The 20,934-nt window shown below is 36.2% G+C and overlaps 1 long non-coding RNA gene across 1 annotated transcript in view; it reads left to right on the plus strand.

Annotated features, from left to right (window-relative positions):
- Positions 1-2,484: 2,484 nt before the first annotated feature.
- Positions 2,485-20,934, plus strand: part of LOC121816352 (uncharacterized) — a 361,933-nt gene continuing 343,483 nt past the window's right edge. The window contains exons 1-2 of the long non-coding RNA XR_006055889.2: positions 2,485-2,867; positions 20,832-20,913. This is a non-coding gene — a long non-coding RNA (uncharacterized LOC121816352). The remainder of the gene's footprint in view (positions 2,868-20,831; positions 20,914-20,934) is intronic.

Genomic DNA, 20,934 nt, shown 5'->3' on the forward strand with positions numbered 1-20,934 from the left:
CTTTTTTTTTTTTAAGCAAAAAAGTTTCTGCTATACCAGCACTTTGCAACCTGGCTGTGGAAAAAAATACCCTTAATATTTACCTCAGCAGGAAGAGTGCATCAGAAGAAATTCTTTTATTTCCTATTTACTTGCTGTACTATATATCATTTGTTTTCATTTTTTGTAATGATGCATTGATAGTGTTTAAAAGATATGTTAAAAATGCTTCTCATAGTTTCACATTTTCTTTGCACCTGAAAATAAAGTAGTGAATTGTTTTCCAGAATGCTTCTCAAGAATTCTGTGACCTTTACTTCATGATAACTTAAAGGTAAATTTCAGCTCTTTCCAGGATATTGGTTTAGGAGAATTGGTGGGTGTGAATGTTATCTAAAAGTTTCAAAGTTATCTGTATAATCTTTCGATAACAATCAATTAAGTTTCGTAGACTGTCAAAATTTCCTCTACAACCCAAGAAATTAGTGATCTTACGGAGCAGCTATAGCACTTAAAAAAAAGTCTCCATCCCCTCTGTTTTTAAAAAATTATTTTTCTTTTTGTCCTGTTCAAACAGGCTATAAACACACAGATAGTACTTTCTGGTCATTGACCATATGGGAATTTATCATCTTTTCATTTCCCCCAAATTGAAAGAAGTTCACTGAAAGAGGAAGACTCTCAGTGATAAGGCTGAGTTAAACACAGAAAATCAAAATATATGGGAAAATCTTGAGAAATGGGAGAGTCAGTTTCAGGACAGCTTAATTTCAGTCACTTTCCTTTTGATATTTTTATAAAGGCCACCAAGATTCCAGAATAGTTTCTCCCACCAAACAATAGTTCAGAGATAAAGCCCACCAGGAGATACATGAGTACAGAGATTTATTTGAAAAGTATAATAAACTATTAAATGTGTTATACTAAATTTCCTACTCAGTCTTATAAAGCCAAAAATTAACTTTAATTATTGCATAAGAAATGGCTGTTTAGAGATGTGTTTACAAACTAGTTGTACTTCATTTAATGAGTTAAAACCTGGTTAATCAAATCACATTATGAAATATTTATTCTAATTAGTCAGGCATTTATTTTATTTCATGAAATGTATACATTTCTCTTTTCTAATGATTGAAATAAAATTTTAAAACCTATAATTAAAAGTAAAGTATGTGAAAGGTGAATAGTTTTAGAAGCTCTTTTAGATGTATTGTGGGCTAAAAGGTATGTAGCTATAACACAAGAATGTGTTGTCCTAGTGCATCAGAAGAATGCAGACTTAGGCAGACCTAAGTCTCACTGTATCAGGAGGCTTTGGGATATTTTATAATCCTTTGAAAGGTGGCTTTCCTGAATCTTTTCCATAGAACATATTTCACTGAAGGTTGAAGGTTCTTTAAGTTTATAGTATCTTCAAATATACTATTTGGCATTTACTGATTCCTTATATATATGAATATAGGATGCATTTTGCTAAACTATATTCTACATGTAATTCAATGTAATAGCACCATGATCTTTTCACCTTCATCTTTATTGAGGCATAATAACAAAAATTGTGTGTATTTAAGGTATATGACTTAATGTTTTGATATAGGTATACATTTTTAAATAACTGCTGCAATCAAGTAAATTAACATATCCATCACTTCTTTTAGTTACCATTCCTTTCCTTTCTTCCCTGTTTCCTTCTTCCCTATCTTCTTCTCTCCATCCTTCCCTTCCTTTTTATGGAGGGAATACTTAAGATCTACCCTTCTTAGCAAACTTCAAGTATATAGTGTGGTACTGGTAACCATGTTCACTTTGCTAAATATTAGGCTTTTAGAACTTCATCTTGCATAACTGAAACCTTGTACCCTTTAACTAGCATCTCCTCTTTTCCCCCTCTCCTGAGCCCTGACAACCATCATTCTACTCTCTTCATCTATGAATGTGACAGTTTTAGATTTCACACACATATGAGATAATGCAATATTTATCTTTCTTTGTCTGGTTTACATCACTTGGCATAATGTTCTCCAGGTTCATGCATGTTGTTTAAATGTTAAGATTTCCTTCCCCTTTAAGGCTGAATAATGTTCCATTGTGTATAATACAAATTCCACTTTTCTTTTCTACTTGCTTTATTCATTCACTCACAAATGGACATTTAGGTTCTTTCTATATCTTGGCTATTGTAAATAATGCTATAATGAACATGGGAAAACATTTCATTTCCATTGTTTATATACACAAAAGTAGGATTGCTAGATCATAAGGTAGTTCTATTTTTAATTTTTTGGGAAATATCCATACTATTTTCTAAAATAGCTATACCAATTTACATTCTCCTCAGTAGTGTACAACGTGTAGTCTCCTTTCTGTACATTCTTGCCAACATTTGTTATCTCTTGTCTCTTGATTAATAGCCATTCTAACAAGTATGAAAACTCTCACTTGTTTTCATTGTAAATAAATAAAAACACTGTGGTTTCGATTTGTATTTCTCTGATGATTAGAGATACAGAGCACTTTTTCATGTACCTCTTGGCAAGAGTCCTTTGGACTGCAAGGAGATCCAACCAGTTCATTCTGAAGGAGATAAGCCCTGGGATTTCTTTGGAAGGAATGATGCTAAAGCTGAAACTCCAGTACTTTGGCCACCTCATGCAAAGAATTGACTCATTGGAAAAGACTCTGATGCTGGGAGGGATTGGGGGCAGGAAGAGAAGGGGATGACAGAGGATGAGATGGCTGGATGGCATCACTGACTCAATGAATGTGAATCTGAGTGAGCTCCGGGAGTTGGTGATGGATAGGGAGGCCTGGCGTGCTGTGATTCATGAGCTTGCAAAGAGTCAGACACGACTGAGCGACTGAACTGAACTGAACTGAACTGGCCATTGGTATGTCTTTTGAGAAATGTCTTTTCAGGTTCTTTACCCATTAATTTTTTTTTTTTTTTTTTTTTGCTATTGAGTTGTATGAATTCCTTATATGTTTGGATATTAACTCCTTATCATAAATATTTTCTCCCATTAAATAAGTTGTGTTTTCATTTTGTTGATGGTTTCCTCTGGTGTTTAGAAGTCTTTCAGTTTTGATGCATATCTTTTTTTGGTTTTGTTACCTATAATTTTTGTGTCATATCCTAAATATCATTGCCCAGGTACAATGTCAAGAAGCTTTTCTTCTTCTAACAGTTTTATGGTTTCAGGTCTTATGCTTAAGTTTTTAATCCATTTTAAGTTCACTTTTGTATATGGAGTGAAATAGGGGTCCAGTTTCATTGTTATACATGTGGATATTCAGTTTTCCCAGCACCATTTTTGAAATGACTAACATTTTCCCATTATAGTCTTGACATGCTTATTGAAGATTTATTGACTCTACAGAAGTGGCTTTATTTCCAGATCTCTATCCTGTTCTGTTGGTCTATATGTCTGGTTTTATGACCACACCATACTGTTTTGATTGCTGTAGCTTTGTAGTATATTTGGAAATCAGGAAATGTATGTCTACAGCTTTGTTCTTCTTGCTCAAGTTGGCTTTGGCTGCTTGAAGTCCTTTGTGGTTCCATACGAATTTTATACTTATTTTTATATTTCTGTAGAGAATGATGTTGATATTTTGATAGGGATGGCATTAAATCTGTAGTGGTTAGTATGAATATTTTAACAATGTTAATTACTCAAACTTGTTTGCATGCAGTGTCTTCATTTATCTCTGTCTTTTAAAATTTCCTTCATCAATATCTTATGATTTTGAGTGTACATATCTTTCACTTCTTCAATTAAGTCTAATCCTAAGTATTTTGTTGTTGTTTTTTTTTTGTTGTTGTTGCTGTGATAAATGGGATTATTTTATCAATTTTCATTTTGGATTGTTCATTGTTTATGTATGGAAATGTTACTGGTTTCTGTATGTTGATTTTATATCCCACAGTTTTACTCAGTTTATTAGTTCTATCCTCTTTGTTGGGCTTTCTCAGCTCAGTTGGTAAAGAATCTGCCTGCAATGCAGGAGACCTGGGTTTGATTCCTGGGTTGAGAAGATCGACTGGAGGAGGAAATGGCAACCCACTCCAGTATTCTTGCCTGGAGAATCTTATGGACAGAGGAGCCTGGTAAGCTATAGTCCATGGTGTCTCAAAGAGTTGGACATGACTTAGCAACTAAACCACCATGACTATCCTTTTTATATTGAAATTTTAGTTTTCTACATATGATTATGTTATCTGTAAGTAGAGATATTTTTACTTCTTCCTTTCTGATTCTGATGACTTCTTTTTCTTATTTAGTTGCTCTGGCTAGGACTTCCAGTTAATATGTTGAGAAGCGGTGAGAATGGGCATCCTTGCCTTGTATCAGACCTTGGAAAAACTTGCAGTATTCTCCAGCTTAATTTCATATTGATTACGGTGTTAGTGTGGGATTTTCATGTGTGGCCTCTATTATGTTGAGGTAAATTCCTTTTATGGGCTTCCCTGGTGGCTCAGCTGGTAAAGAATCTGCCTGTAATGCAGGAGACCTTGGTTCGATTCCTGGGTCGGAAAGTTCCCTTGGATAAGGGATAGGCTACCCACTCCTATATTCTTGGGCTTCCCTGGTGACTCAGATGGTAAAGAATTCGCCTCCACTTCAGGAGACCTGGGTTTGATCCCTGGGTTGGGAAGAGCCCCTGGAGGAGGGCATGGCAACCCACTCCAGTATTCTTGCCTGGAGAGTCCCCAGGGACAGAGGAGCCTGGTGGGCTAAAGTCCATGGGTTCACAAAAAGTTGGACATGACTGAGCAACTAAGTACAGCACAGCAAGTTCCTTTTATAACTATTTTGTTGAGAGTTTTAGTCATGAAAGTGTGTTTAATTTATAGTTAAATGCTTTTTCTGAGAAATGATCATGTGCTTTTTTTCTTTCACTTTGTTAATGTGGTATTATTCTTCCATCAATGGACAATTGACTTGCAAATGTCAAACCATCCTTGCTTCCTAGTTTTAAGTCCCAGTTAATCATAGTTTATGACCCTTTTAATGTGCTGTTTAATTCAGTTTGCTAGTATCTTATGAGGGTTTTTTGCATATATGTTTGTCAGGGGTATTGCCTCATAGTTTTCTTTGTATGGTTTTGGAATCAGAGTGATGCTGGTCTCATAAAATGAGCTTGGCAGTCTTTTTGTACTTTTTGGAAGAGTTTTAAAACATTCAGTATTAATTCTTTGGATGTTTGGTAGGACTTACCTATAAAACCATTAGGTCCTGGGCTTTTCTTTGTTGGAAGATTTTTGATTACTGATTCAGCCTCCTTATTTGCTATTGGTCTGTTCAAGCTTTCTATTTCTTCTTGATTCAGTTTTGGTAGGTCGTATATTTCTAGGAACTTGTTCATTTCTTTTAGGTTATCCTCTTTATTAGTGTATAATTGTTCATATTAGTTCCTTATTATCCTTTTCATTTCTAAGGCATCTATGGTAATGTCTCCTGTTTCATTTGTGATTTCATTTAGTTGAGTCTTTTCTCTTTTTTCTAAGTATAACTAAGGGTTTGCTGATTTGTGTATCTTTTCAAAATGTCAGCTTTCAGTTTTGTTGATTTTTTTCTGTTGGTTTTCTATTATTTATCTGGTTATTTCTGTTATAATCTTTATCAGTTCCTTCCCTTTTATTATTGCTATTGCAATATCACAGAAGCTTTGATATGTTTTCATTTTCCTTGTCTCAAGATACTTCTAACATTCTCTTTTGCTTTGTTCTTTTACCCACTTGTCGTTCTATAGTGTGTTGTTTAGTTTTCATACATTTGTAAATTTTTTTTTTTGTCTAGATGGTATTAATTTATAGTTTCATCCTCTTATGGTCAGTAAAGGTACTTGAAATGATTTTGATCTTAAATTTGTTAAAACTTGATTTTTGATCCAATGTTATTTATTCTGACTAATGTTCTGTGTTTGTTTGAGAAGAATATGTAGTCTTCTGTTGTTGGGTTGGAAAGCTCTTTCTATGCCTGTCAGGTTCATTTGGTCTACAATGTTACTCAAGTTAGTTATTTTTTTAATTGATCTTCTGTCTGTGTGTTCTATCCATTATTTTAAGTGAGTTGTTTAAATCCTATACTATTCTTGTATTGCTGTTAATTTCTCCTTTTAGATTTGTCAGTATTTGCTTTATGTATTTAACTGCTCCAATGTTGCATGCTTATGTATTTATAATAGCTATATCTTTCTATTGAATTGAAACTTTATCATTATATAATGACCTTTGTCTCTAGAGACAATTTTTGACTTAAATTTTATTTTCTCTGATATAATAGCCACTTCTGCTTTCTTTTTATTACTATTTGCATAAATATCTTTTTTTCTTTTGAATTATTTTTTAAAATTTTTATTTTTACTTTATTTTACTTTACAATACTGTATTTGTTTTGCCATACATTGACATGGATCCATTACAGTTGTACATGCGTTCCCAAACATGAACCCCCCTCCTTAATCCCTTCACTTTAAGATATGTGTCTGAAATAGACTGTATTAAGCCTAAAGTGAGTCTTTTATAGACAGTATGTCACTAGACTTTGTTTTTAATCCATTCAGGCACTTTATGCCTTTTGATTGGGGAACTACATCCATTTACATTTAAAGTAATTATTGATGTGTAAAGACTTATTATTTCCATTTTATTAATTGTTATGTCAGTTTTGCAGTTGTTTTTGCTTTTTCTTTTCCACTTGTTTTCTTCTTCTGCTATTTGATGATTTTTGTAGTGATTCTTTTGACTTTTTCTATATCTATTATAGGGTTTTTTCTTTATGGTTACCTTGAGGCTAACATAAAATTTATTGCAATTATAAGCATCTCTTACATGTTGGTAACTTCAATCACAAATAAAAACTGTATTTTCACTCCCTTCTCCCACAGATTTTGTGTTCTTATAGTCAGAGTTTGCTTCTTTTTGTTTTGTGTAACCATTAAAAAATTTTATCTTTTACTGTTATATTAGGGTTAAAATTAATTTAGACACCACCATTACAGTTAGCATTACAATGTTAAATTATTCTATGAAATGACAATCCATTCCAGTATCCTTTCCTGGGAAATCCCATGGGCAGAGGAGACTGGCTGGCTACAGTTCATGGGGTCACAGAAGAGTCAGATACAACCTACTGACTACACAGTCCATTAATAAATTTTATCTTTTTACTGTTAGGGTAAAAACTATTTTAGGCACCATAGTTACAACTAATATTACAATGTCAAATTATTCTGTATTTGTCATATCTTTACTTTTTCAGTGAGATTTATGTTTTTATGTTGCTGTTTGGTGTGCTTCAATTTGAAGAACTCAAACATTTCTTGTGTAATAAGAGAGGCTGGGTGGTCATGAACACTCTCAATTTTTGTTTGTCTGAGAAACACTTTATATCCCCTTCAATTTTTCAGCTTTATTGAGGTGTAATTAACAAACAAAATAGAAGACAGTTAAAGTGTACATCATGATTTGATATATGTGTATGTTGTGGAATGATTTGTCTCTCTTAATTAGTGATCACTTATGCTGATGTCTATAGTCTGTTATGGACTATATGGGCTAATTTGGTGGGGGAAGCTAAGTGAAATAAGTCAGACAAAGAGACGAAAACTGTTTAATGTCACTCATCTGTTGAACCTAAAAATGCAACAAACTCATAGTTATTTTCAAAATAGTGAAGATAACAGAAAAGAAGCAGACTCACAGATATAGAGGACAAACTAGTGATTACCAGTGGGGAGAGAGAGGTGGGGAGGGACAATTCAAGGGTAAGGAATAAGGAGTACCAGCTATTATGTATAAAATAAGCTACAAATATATATTGTATAATATGGGGAATATAGCAGAATTTTATAATAACTACAAATGAAGTATAACTTTAAAAGTTGTGAACTTGTAAACAATGCTACTATGAACATTGGGGTGCATGTACCTTTTCAAATTAGTTTTTTTTTTTCAACTCAGAAGTAGAATTACTGAGTCATATGGTAGTTCTATTTTTAGTTTTTTTTTTTCTTAAACATGCTGAGGGTGTGGAGAAAAAGGAACCCTCTTACACTGTTGGTGGGAATGCAAACTAGTATAACCACTATGGAGAACAGTGTGGAGATTCCTTAAAAAACTGGAAATAGACCTGCCATATGACCCAGCAATCCCACTGCTGGGCATACACACTGAGGAAACCAGAATTGAAAAAGACACGTGTACCCCAATGTTCATCACAGCACTGTTTGCAATAGCCATGACATGGAAGCAACCTAGAAGTCCATCGGCAGATGAATGGATAAGAAAGCTGTGGTACATATACACAGTGGAATATTACCCACCCATTAAAAAGAATGCATTTGAATCAGTTCTAATGAGGTGGATAAAAATGGAGCTTATTATACAGAGTGAAGTAACCCAGAAAGAAAAACACCCATACAGTATATTAACACATATATATGGAATTTAGAAAGATGGTAATGATGACCCTATATGCAAGAAAGCAAAAGAGTCAAAGATAAAGAACAGACTTTTGGACTTTGTGGGAGAAGACAAGGGCGGGATGATTTGAAAGAATAGCACTGAAACTTGTATATCACTATAAGTGAAATAGATTGCCAGTCCAGGTACAATGCATGAGACAGGCGCTCAAGGCTGGTGCACTGGGATGACCCTGAGGGATGGGATGGGAAGGAAGTGGGAGTGGGGTTCAGGATGGGTGACACGTGCACACCCATGGCTGATTTGTGTCAATGTATGGTGAAAGCTACTATAATATTGTAAAGTAATTAGCCTCCAATTAAAAAAAATACCTCCATACTGTTTTCCACAGCAGCTTACACTCCCACTAACTTACACTCCCACTAACAGTATTTTAGGGTTCCCTTTTCTCACATCTTCACCAACATTTGTAATTTGTAGACTTTTTGATGATAGCTATTCTGAGAGGTGTGTGGTGATATCTCATCATGGTTTTAATTAGCATTTCCCTGATTATAGCAATGTTGAGTATTTTTTCATGTGCCTATTGGCCTCTGCATTTCCTCTCTGAAAAAATGTCTGTTCAATTCTTCTGCCTTTTTAAAAATCTGGTTGTTTGTTTTTTGATGTTAAGTTGTATGAGCTGTTTATATATTTTGTATGTTAATCCCTTGTCGGTATCATTTGTTAATATTTTCTGTCATTCAGTAGGTTATATTTTCATTTTGTCAATAGTTTTCTTTGCTGTGCCAAAGCTTTTAAGTTTAATTAGGTTTCATTTGTTTATTTGTGCTATTCTTTCCTTCACTTTAGAAGACGGATCCAAAAACATTACCATGCTTTTTATCAAAGAATGTTCTGCCTAAGTTTTCCTCTAGGAGTTTTATGGTTTCAGGTCATACATTTAGGTCTTTAATCCATTTTCATTATTTTTGTATATGGTATCAGAGAATGTTTTAATTTCATTCTTTTACAGCTGTCCAGTTTTCCCAGCACCACTTATTAAAGAGACTTTTCTCAGTGGAATATTCTTGCCTTCTTTGTCATAGATTAATTGGCCATAAATGTGTGGATTTATTTCTGGGCTCTCTATTCCATTCCATTGCTCCATGTGGCTGTTTTATGCCCGTCCCATACTGCTTACCTTAGTTCTGTAGTATAGCTTGAAGTCAGGGAGCATGGTTCCTTCAGCTTTAATTCTTCTTTTTCAAGATTGTTTTGGCTATGCAGGGTCTTTTGTGTTTTTCCATACAGATTTTAAAATTATTTGTTCCATTTCAGTGAAAAATACCATTGGTATTTTGATAGGAATTGCACTGAATCCATAGATTGCCTTGGGTAATATAGTAATTTTCACAATATTGAGTCTTCCAATCCAAGAACATAGTACATCTTTTCATCTGTTTTGTGTCATCTTCAATTGGTTGCATCAGTGTCTTATAGTTTTTGGAATATAGGTCTTTTGACTCCTTAGGTAGATTTATTCCTAGGTAATTTTATTCTTTTCGATGCAATGATAAATGGTATCATTTCCTTAATTTTCTTTCTGATAGTTCATAGTTTATAAAAATGCAACAGATTTCTGTATATTATTTTTGTATCCTGCAATTTTACCAATTTCATTGATGGGTACTAGTAGTTTTCTGGTGGCAACTTTAGGATTTTCTGTGTACAGTATCATGTCATCTATAAACAGTGACAAATTTAGTTCTTCCTTTTCAATTTGGGTTCCTTTTATTTCTTCTGATTGCGATGGCTAGGATGTCCAAAACTATGTTGGATAAAAGTGGTGAAAGTAGCATCTTTCTCTTGTTTCTGATCTTAGAGGAAATGCTTTCAGCTTTTTGCCATTAAATGTAATGTTAGCTGTGGTAATGGCCTTTATTATGTTGAGATATGTTCCCTCTCTGCCTGCTTTCTGAAGACTTTTTTTAAAAATCATAAATGGATGTTGAATTTTGTAAAAACCTTTCCCAAATATACTGAGGTAATCATATGCTTTTTATTCTTCAATTGTTTAATGTAATGTATCACATTGATCAGATTTGTGGATATTGAAAAATCCTTGCATCTCTGGAATAAATCTCACATGCTCATGATGTATGATTCTTTTAATGTATTATTTGGTTCGATTTACTAGTATTTTATTGAGAGTTTTTGCCTCTATGTTCATCAGTGATATTGGCCTGTAATTTTCTTTTTTGAGTGAGATCTTTGTTTAGTTTTGGTATCACAATGATGCTGGCTTCAGAATGAGTTTGAAAATGTTCCTTCTTATGAGGTTTTTCTTTTTTGGGGGGGGATAGTTTGAGAAGAGTAGCTGTTTGGTAAAATTCAGTTGTGAAGACATCTGGTCCTGGACTTCTATTTGTTGGATGTTTTAAAATTACTGATTCAATTTCATTACTGGTAATTGATCTGTTCATATTTTCTATTTCTTCCTAGTTCAATTCTGGAAGATTATACATTTGTAAGAATTTGTCCATTACTTCTATGTTGGCTAGGACCTATATTCCTAACTAAAGCCCTGTTTTACCTCATTCTAGTATTAGCAATATGTCATAAATCTGAATAAAGAGTATAGCTGTTTTTATCAATCTCTTTGGAAAAGCAATGGATCCAAGCATTTTCCTTCTTAATTTCATTTAACTGAATCACCATGAGAGGCTGATATTTCCATTATAACTAGATTTTGGGAGAAGAAATGATAGAAATTATATTTTTGATGCCACATTTTCTCAATAATCTTCCAAAATAATATTTTAAAATATCCATGATTTTGTGACTTGACTGTCTTGGTTAAATAGTAGTGTTGATTTATTTATATATACATTTACTTCATTGCCCATCTATGTGGATTGCTTTGTAGATTAGCTTGTGTAGGGGATACTGCGGTGCAACATCTAGATTTCCCACTTCAAGACTGAGGCACTCCTTTTCTCATTTCCCCGAGTACTGGCTGCAGTCAGCTTTCACACAAGTCCTTATCTGGGGATTGTTTTCAGTCTAAGGGAGCTTCTTTTTTGTGTGTGTGTGTGTGTGTGTGTGTGTGTTTTTCTTTTAAAAAATTTTATTTTTACTTTATTTTACTTTACAATACTGTATTGGTTTTGCCATACATTGACATGAATCCACCGCGGGTGTACATGCCTTCCCAAACATGAACCCCCTCCCACCTCCCTCCCCATATCATCTCTCTGGATCATCCTCATGCACCAGCCCCAGGCATGCTGTATCCTGCATCGGACATAGACTGGCGATTCGTTTCTTACATGATAGTATACATGTTTCAATGCCATTCTCCCAAATCATCCCACCCTCTCCCTCTCCCTCTGAGTCCAAAAGTCCGCTCTACACATTTGCATCTCTTTTGCTGTCTTGCATACAGGGTCATCATTGCCATCTTGGAGCTTCTTTGCCCAAGACTATACTTACTGTTTGGAAGTAGCCTGCATCCAATGACTAAGTGGTATGCAAAATGTTCTAGGTTCTCTTGCTTTCACTTTTAACAACTCTGATGGTTTATTATTGCACCTTATGTCACCATGGTATTTGGCAAGAACTCTGATGTTTCTTTCTTTCTTTTTTTTTTAAAATATATAAATATATAGATATAATTGAAATATAGTTGACTTACAATGTTTCAGGTGCATAGCAAGGTGATTCAGTTATACAAACAAATATATATTTTTCAAATTATTTTCTATCATCGGTTATTACAAGATAGTGACTATAGTTTTCTATGCTATACAGTAAACCTTTGTTGCTTGTTGCATATCTACATTTAAATTAGAAATCTAGCATTCTATTCATACTAAGTCAAACAATTGGAATCAAAAGTCATATTTTTTCAAACAAAAATTCATGTTTTCTAAAATAAATATTATACATGTGCATACAAAATCTTTTCTATTACATTTGATCAAGACTTGAGAAAGAATATAAAAAAAGATGGAGGAAGTGGAGAACATAAACTAAATGAAATGGGAGTACTGAATATGAAATAGAAAAAGTGAAAAAAACTAGATAAAAGTAAAAGATCATCATATAGTTCAGTTGTTTTTAAACATGACTTCTCATTAGAAACATGTCTGGAGCTCTAGAGAAAAACAGCAACACCTGAGCATTTGTATTTTTCCAAAAATTTCAAGATAATTCTGATATGCATCTGGATTTTAAAAAGTGATTACATGTTTTTCTATTTGATCCTAGTTTGGTGATAATAGTTCTATATTTTTCTGTTGACCAATCATGATACAATGGTATTAAGTGAATAATAGTTAAATAATCACATAGTAAAAGATGTTTATCAGTTTTCATAATCCATAGCCAGACAAAAAACAGAAGATAATTACAATTGCAACCCTTAATGGGAGCATAATTAACTTAGCAATATAAAATAATTACATACAATTTGGGGGGATCAAGCTCCAAAATCACTGCAGATGGTGACTGCAGCCATGAAAGTGAAAGATGCTTACTCCTTGGAAGGAAAGTTATGACCAACCTAGACAGCATATTCAAAAGCAGAGACATTACTTTCCCAGCAAAGGTCTGTCTAGTCAAGGCTATGGTTTTTCCAGTAGTCATGTATGGATGTGAGAGTAGGACTGTGAAGAAAGCTGAGCGCCAAAGAATTGATGCTTTTGAACTGTGGTGTTGGAGAAGACTCTTGAGAGTCTGCAAGGACAGCAAGGAGATCCAACCAGTCCAACCTAAAGGAGATCAGTCCTGGGTGTTCATTGGAAGGACTGATGTTGAAGCTGAAACTCCAATACTTTGGCCACCAGATGTGAAGAACTAACTCATTGGAGAAGACCCTGATGCTGGGAAAGATTGAAGATGGGAGGAGAAAGGGATGACAGAGGATGAAATGGTTGGATGGCATCACCAACTTACTGGACATGAGTTTGGGTAAACTCTGGGAGTTGGTGATGGACAGGGAAGTCTGGTGTGCTGCAGTCCATGGGGTCGCAAAGAGTCAGACACAACTGAGTGACTGAAATGAACTGAACTGAACTGAAGCAGAGTGATATGGTAAGTGGAACAGTATACATGCACATGTTTTCATCAGTCTATGTCTTTTGATTGATGCATTTAATCCATTTACACTTAAGGTAGTTATCAACATGTATAATCCTATTAACATTTTCTGAATTGTCTTTATTGGGTTTATTTTTCTGTAGGTCTTGTCCTTCTCTTGTGTTTCCTGTCTGGAGAAGTTCCTTTAGCATTTGTTGTAAAGCTGGTTTGGTGGTGCTGAATTCTCTTAACTTTTGCTTGTCTGGAAAGCTTTTAATTTCTCTATTAAGTCTGGAGAGTCTTGATGGGTAGAGTGTTCTTGGTTGTAGGTTCTTCTCTTTCATCGCTTTAAATATATCATGCCATTCCATTCTGACTTGTAGAGTTTCTTTTGAGAAATCAGCTGATAGCCTGATGGAAGTTCCTTTGTATGTTATTTACTGTTTTTCCTTTGTTGCTTTTAATATTTTATCTCTGTCCTTAATTTTTGTTAATTTGATTGCTATGTGTCTTGATGTGCTCCTCTTTGGGTTCATTCTTCCTGGGACTCTCTGTACTTCCTGGACTTGGTTGACTATTTCCTTTCCCATGTTTGGGAAGTTTTCAGCTATTATCTCTTCAAATATTTCCTCAGGTCCTTTCTCTCTCTCCTCTCCTTCTGGGACTCCTATAATGCAAATGTTGGTGCATTTAATGTTGCCCCAGAGGTCTCTTAGGCTGTCTTCATTTCTTTCCATTCCATATTCTGTTCTGCGGCAGTGATTTATACCACTCTGTCCTCCAGGTCATTAATCCTTTCTTCTGCCTTAGTTATTCTGCTATTGATTCCTTCTAGTGTATTGTTCATCTGTTTGCTCTTTAGTTCTTCTAGGTCTTTGGTAAACATTTCTTGCATCTTTTCAATCTTTGCCTCCATTCTTTTCCTGAGATCTTGGATCATCTTCACAATCATTATTTTGAATTCTTTTTTTGGAAGGTTGCCCATCATCACTTCATTTGGTGTTTTTCTGGGATTTTATCTTGTCCCTTCATCTGGGACATAACTTTCTGCTTTTTCATCATGATTAACTTTCTGTAATATCATTTTTGTTTTGGCAATGTGAGACTGTGCTTCTTCTTGCTTCTTCTGTCTGCCCTCTGATGGATAAGGCTAAGGTGCTTGTGTAAGCTTCTTAATGGGAGGGACTGTAGTGTACTGTTAGTTGCTCAGTCATGTCCCAACTCTTTGGGATCCCATGGATCATAGCCCACCAGGCTCCTCTGTCCTTGGAATTGTCCAGGCAAGAATATTGGAGTGGATTTCCATTCCCTTCTCCAGAGGATCTTTCCAACCCAGGGATCAACCTGGGTCTCTTGTGTTGCAGGCAGATTCTTTACTGTCCAAGCTTCTTGATGTGAAGGACTGGTGATGGGTAAAACTGTATTGCTCTGGTGGGCAGGGCCTTGCTCAGTTCAGTTCAGTTCAGTCACTCAATCATGTCCAACTCTTTGCGACCCCATGAATCGCAGCACACCAGGCCTTCCTGTCCATCACCAACTCCTGGAGTTCACTCAGACTCACATCCATCGAGTCCGTGATGCCATCCAGGCATCTCATCTTCTGTCGTCCCCTTCTCCTCCTGCCCCCAATCCCTCCCAGCATCAGAGTCTTTTCCAGTGAGTCAACTCTTCGCATGAGGTGGCCAAAGTACTGGAGCTTCAGCTTTAGCATCATTCCTTCCAAAGAAATCCCAGGGCTGATCTCCTTCAGAATGGACTGGTTGGATCTCCTTGCAGTCCAAGGGACTCTCAAGAGTCTTCTCCAACACCACAGTTCAAAAGCATCAATTCTTCCACACTCAGCCTTCTTCTAGTAAAGTTTAAATCCAATTATCAAAAAAAAATCCAATTATCTTCTGATGGGTGGGGTTGCACTCCCTTCTTGCAAGTTGCTTGGCCTAAGGCCACCCAGCCCCGGGGTCTATGGGCCCTATGGGCTCTATGGGCTTTATGGTAGGGTTAATGGTAAACTTTCAGATGTTCAAACTGGTTTTAGAAAAGGCAGAGGAACTGGAGATCAAATTGCTAACATCTGATAGATCATTAAAAAAGCAAGAGAGTTCCATGAAAACATCTATTTCTGCTTTATTGATTACGCCAACTCCTTTGACTGTGTGGATACAATAAACTGTGGAAAATTCTGAAAGAGATGGGAATACCAGACCACCTGACCTGCCTTTTGAGAAACCTGTATGCAGGTCAGGAAGCAACAGTTAGAATTGGACATGGAATAACAGACTGGTTCCAAATAGGAAAAGGAGTACGTTAAGGTTGTATATTGTCACCCCGCTTATTTAACTTATATGCAGAGTACATCATGAGAAACATTGGGCTGGATGAAGCACAAGGTGGAATCAAGATTGTGGGAAAAATATCAATAACTTCAGATATGCAGATGACACCACTCTTATGGCAGAAAGTGAAGAAGAACTAAAGAGCCTCTTGATGAAAGTGAAAGAGGAGAGTGAAAATGTTGGCTTAAAACTCAACATTCAGAAAACTAAGATCATGGAATTTGGTCCCATCACTTCATGGCAAATAGATGGGGAAACAGTGGAAATAGTGGGTGACTTTATTTTTTTGGGCTCCAAAATCATTGCAAATGGTGATTGCAGCCATGAAATTAAAAGACACTTACTCCTTGGAAGGAAAGTTATGACCAACCTAGACAGCCTATTAAAAAGCAGAGACATTACTTTGCCAACAAAGGTCCATCTAGTCAAGGCTATGGCTTTTCCAGTTGTCATGTATGGATGTGAGAGTTGGACTGTGAAGAAAGCTGAGTGCCAAAGAATTGATGCTTTTGAACTGTGGTGTTGGAGAAGACTCTTGAGAGTCCCTTGGACTGCAAGGACATCCAACCAGTCCATCCTAAAGGAGATCAGTAGTGGGTGTTCATTGGAAGGACTGATGTTGAAGCTGGAACTCCAATACTTTGGCCACCTGATGTGAAGAGCTGATTCATTTGAAAAGACCCTGATACTGGGAAAGATTGAGGTCAGGAGGAGAAGGGGACGACAGAGGATGAGATGGTTGGATGGCATCACCAACTCAATGGACATGAATTTGGGTAGACCCTGGGAGTTGGTGATGGACAGGGAGGCTTGGCGTGCTGTGGTTCATGGGGTCGCAAAGAGACACGGCAGAGCAGCTGAACTGAACTGAACTGAATGGTGAACTCCAAGACAGTTGACGCTAAGGGGAACCTTCTGGTGCCCTGTCCCTGGGGTGAGCCCCTGCTGACCCACGCCTTCACAGGAGGCCCTCCAACACTAGCAGGTAGTTTTGGTTCAGCCACTTGTGAGGTCACTGCTTCTCTCCTCTGGATCTTGATGTGCACGACATGTTGGTTGTGCCCTCCAAGAGTGGCATCTCTGTTTGCCCCACTCCTCTGGAAGGCCTATAATCAGATCCCACTGGCCCCCAAGGCCAGGTTCCTGGGATTTCCAGTCCCCTTGTCGAATCCCCAGGGTGGGGAGCCTAATATGGTGTTCAGAATCTTCACAATAGTCTGAGAACTTCTGGTACTATTGTTCTCCAGTCAGTGGGTCACCCACCCAGAAGGCATGGGATTTGATTTTTTTTTTTTTCATGATTGTGCCCCTCCTACCATCTCACTGTGGCTTTTTCTTTGTTTTTGGACATGGGATATCTTTTTTTGGTGGCTTCTAGTGTTCTCCTGGGGCTTCCCCAGTTGCTCAGAGATAAAGCGTCTGCCTGCAGTGAGGGAGACCCTGGTTTGAACCCTCGGTCTGGAAGATCCCCTGGAGAAGGAAATGGCAACCAACTCCAGTATTCTTGCCTGGAGAATCCCATAGTGGGAGGAGCCTGGTAGGCTACCGTCCACGGGATTGCAAAGAGTTGGACATGACTGAGCGACTTCACTTCACTTCGCTTCAGTGTCCTCCTATCGACAATTATTCGATAGCTAGTTGCAATTTTGGTGCTCTCACACGAGGAGATGAGTGCACATCCTTCTACTCTGCCATCTTGAGCCAGAAAGTCTGATGTTTCTGTATCAGAGTCAATTTCTCCTTTAACTAATCCTTCATTCCTCTCCCCATTACAGATGTACCTGAGATGGATGAAATCTTGATGCAGTCTCCACCAGTCTTTTTCCTAGTGAACACAACCTAAAATGGGTTGGGAAGAGTTTCAATTCCAAAATGATTTCTTCTTGTTAGTAATTCAACATTCTTCTGGTGTATCTTCCTCCTTCTAACAATTGTGTATCCTGGGAAATCAAGCATTTTGATAACTAGCATAAGTACAATATAAATCAGAACGCGAGTCCATTAAAAATAAAATTTAACAGAAGTCTGGATTCTTGCCAGTTCTTCCTCTGCATTAAGATACTTAAAGATCTTTCCACGTAATGGCGCATGACCAGAGAATTGAAGCCACTGCTTCACTTTCTGGTGCCCACTATACAAAAAGCATTTTGAAAAATTAAAAAATAAGACAGGATTCCTGCCCTCAGGAAAAAACCAAAAATGAACAAACAAAAAACTATAAAATAGAGGAAGAGAATGGTAACATTAGTGTTTCTAAGAAAGTGTTATGACTTCTGATTAGTAAGGAATTAATCAGTTTTATCTGGGGTAATCAGAGCAGCCATCTGAAAAATGTGATATGAAGAGGGCATTGCAGAAGGGCTCAATGTGATCAAGGATAAGATCTTAGTCAACTCAGTGTTTTAAATCAGTTAACTGCCTTTTTAGGAACTCTTGACTCTCTGGTACTTTGTTAATTCTTGATGGCCCAATATGAGTCAGTGAAGGGTTAATTGATTTTTCCAGTGAACTCAGGTCAGCTAACCTTTATGTGACTTCAAGCTCCCATTTCATTCTTTTCATAATCCAGCCATAAGATCAAGTGACTTTCTCAATAACTTTTTTTTTTCAAGCTTTGCCAAAAGTGTTTTCACTTGTAGCTCTGTATGGGATAAATCATGAGAAAATTTAACAAGGGCTTGTGTATCCACTTATGTTGATGAATCATTTGCTTCTAGTCTTGGATTCTTCTACCTCTTCCTGCCTCATTAACTCTAATTGCTTCTATTTTGTTAACAAGTCTGCATTTTTGTTGGAAGCAAAAGATCCTGTGAAGGTGGAATTTGTCATGAGTAAAAATTATGTCAACTGAAGTGAAATATAGTTTAACCTCTTTTGCTTTAAATTCAGACTTGAAATTATCATTTTGACATAAGGATTCAATAATCTGAGTTGGAACCAGTTCTGAGTTAATGCTATACTGAGGTATGCTCCATTCCTGAACAGAGCAGGGGATTTAATGGCAATCTGTTAGCTAAATTATAATCTTTGAAAATCTCCCCAAAATGCTTTTTTCTAGGTTCCTTACATACTTCTCAGGATATATTTGTACCCAAAGCAGCCTAATGAGCCTGAAAAAACTGTGGGTTTGCCATTTCCATCGATTTGTGGCCATTAAATAGGAACCCCTGAATCTACTAGTGGACGTGAGTCAGCTGCTGGGATTTGCTCATGAAGAGCCTCTCCACCTGCTCCTCTGTCTTGGTCTAGGGGGCAGCTCTGAAGATAGTCCTGAGAAGTCCAGTGTTACAGAGCTATCTTCTAGGGCCTCAACTTGAATCTTGTGGTTGTGGTTGCCTGTGGTCTAGGCTTGTACTATAAATTCACCTAGAGGGAAACTGACTCAAAATCACATCACATGTTGGCTCTGTGATAATTACGGAGATGATACAATATGTAAAAATACATACAGAAACTGAACAAGCTGGACCCCAATTGAAGTTCTGATTATGATGGGAAGTGATTAAGTGAATTATGGTAAATTAAACCTTTATCAGTGTTTGGGACATAGTAGGTGCCAAGTACATGTTTTTCTCTTTTGTTTTCCCTTCCTTTGCCTGTGCATGTAAAAATAATGATCTTGCAAACTGACAAACATACCCGTCAATCAATTACTAAGCAAATCATTTTTAGGTACCTTACTGTGTGTCTGGTGTTACAGGATTCGTGTAGGATACCAGAGATGTTATATAATGGCCAAATCCTTAAAAATATGTTATTATGAATTATTTTTAATGTTTTAAAATGTGTATCACATAAAAATGACTATGTTAAAATTACTTTAACAAAAATTTTAACCAAAATAAGTATAATTCTGTGGCATTTAATATATTCATAATGTTGTGCAATAATCACCCCATCTCCTGAACTTTCTTATTTTCTCAAGCTGAAACTTTGTATCCATTATACAATTATACCCCATTTCTTCCTCCCCTAGCCTCTGGTAATCACCATTCATTTTACTTTCTGTTTTTATAAGTTTGACTCTTCTGGTATCTCAAATAAGTACAGTCATGCAGTATTTGTCTTTTTGTGACTGGCTTATTTCACTTAGCATAATGTCCTTAAGGTTCATCCATGTTGTAGCATGTATCAGAATTTCCTTCATTTTTAGGGTTGAATCATTGTATTTGTGTAGCCCATTTTGTTTATTCATTCATCTGTTGTTGGACATTTGGCTACAGTGAACAATGCTGCTATGAACAGAGAGGTACAAATGTATGTTTGAATGCCTACTTTCAGTTCTTTTGGGTATATATCTGGAATGGAATTGTCGATCAAATGGTAACTCTATTTTTAATTTTTTGAGGAAATGCCAAATTGTTTTATGCAGTGGCTGTACCATTTGACGTTCCTACCAGCAATGCACAAGGGTTCCAGTTTCTCCATATTCTCATTATACTGTTATTTTCCACTTTTAAGAAATAATAGCCATCCTAATGAGTGAAAGATTATCTTTATGTGGTGTTGCTTTGCATTTTTTCTAATGACTAGAGGTATTGACATTTTTTCATGTGCTTATTGACTATTTGTATATCAGAGAAATTCCTTTTCACGTCCCTTTTCCAATTTTGAATTGGGTTGCTTATATTTTCATGTTGAGTTGTAAAATTTCTTTAAATATTCTGGATATCAATCTCTTACCAGATACCTGACTTGCAAATATTTTCTCCCATTCTGTGAGCTGTCTTTTCACTCTTTTGATAGTGTTCTTTGATGCACAAAAGTTTGATGCAGTCCAATTTATCTGTATTTTGTTTTCTGTGTTTTTTTGTGTTATTGAAAGAAATCATTGTAATTCCTATATAAAGATTTTCCATTATTAAGAAACATGCTTTTTTTTTTTTGTAAAGAAAAGTCTTAATGGAACTAGACCAGTGGATGATCATTCTAATTGAAGAGAGTAGAAACTAAGTATATAGTTGTTCAGAAAAGGAGAGAACAATCCAAGTTCCTGAAAGCATCTTAATTTTCCATTAATTTACTTCCAGCAAGAAGAGACAAACGGGGAAAACAGAAGATGCAGTGTTTGCCAATCAAAAGAGAGCTCTAGGATGAAAACAAACACTTGGAGTAAGTGATTGTTGGATAATC

This window comes from Ovis aries, chromosome 1 (genome assembly GCF_016772045.2).
Source record: "Ovis aries strain OAR_USU_Benz2616 breed Rambouillet chromosome 1, ARS-UI_Ramb_v3.0, whole genome shotgun sequence".
NCBI lineage: Eukaryota > Metazoa > Chordata > Mammalia > Artiodactyla > Bovidae > Ovis > Ovis aries.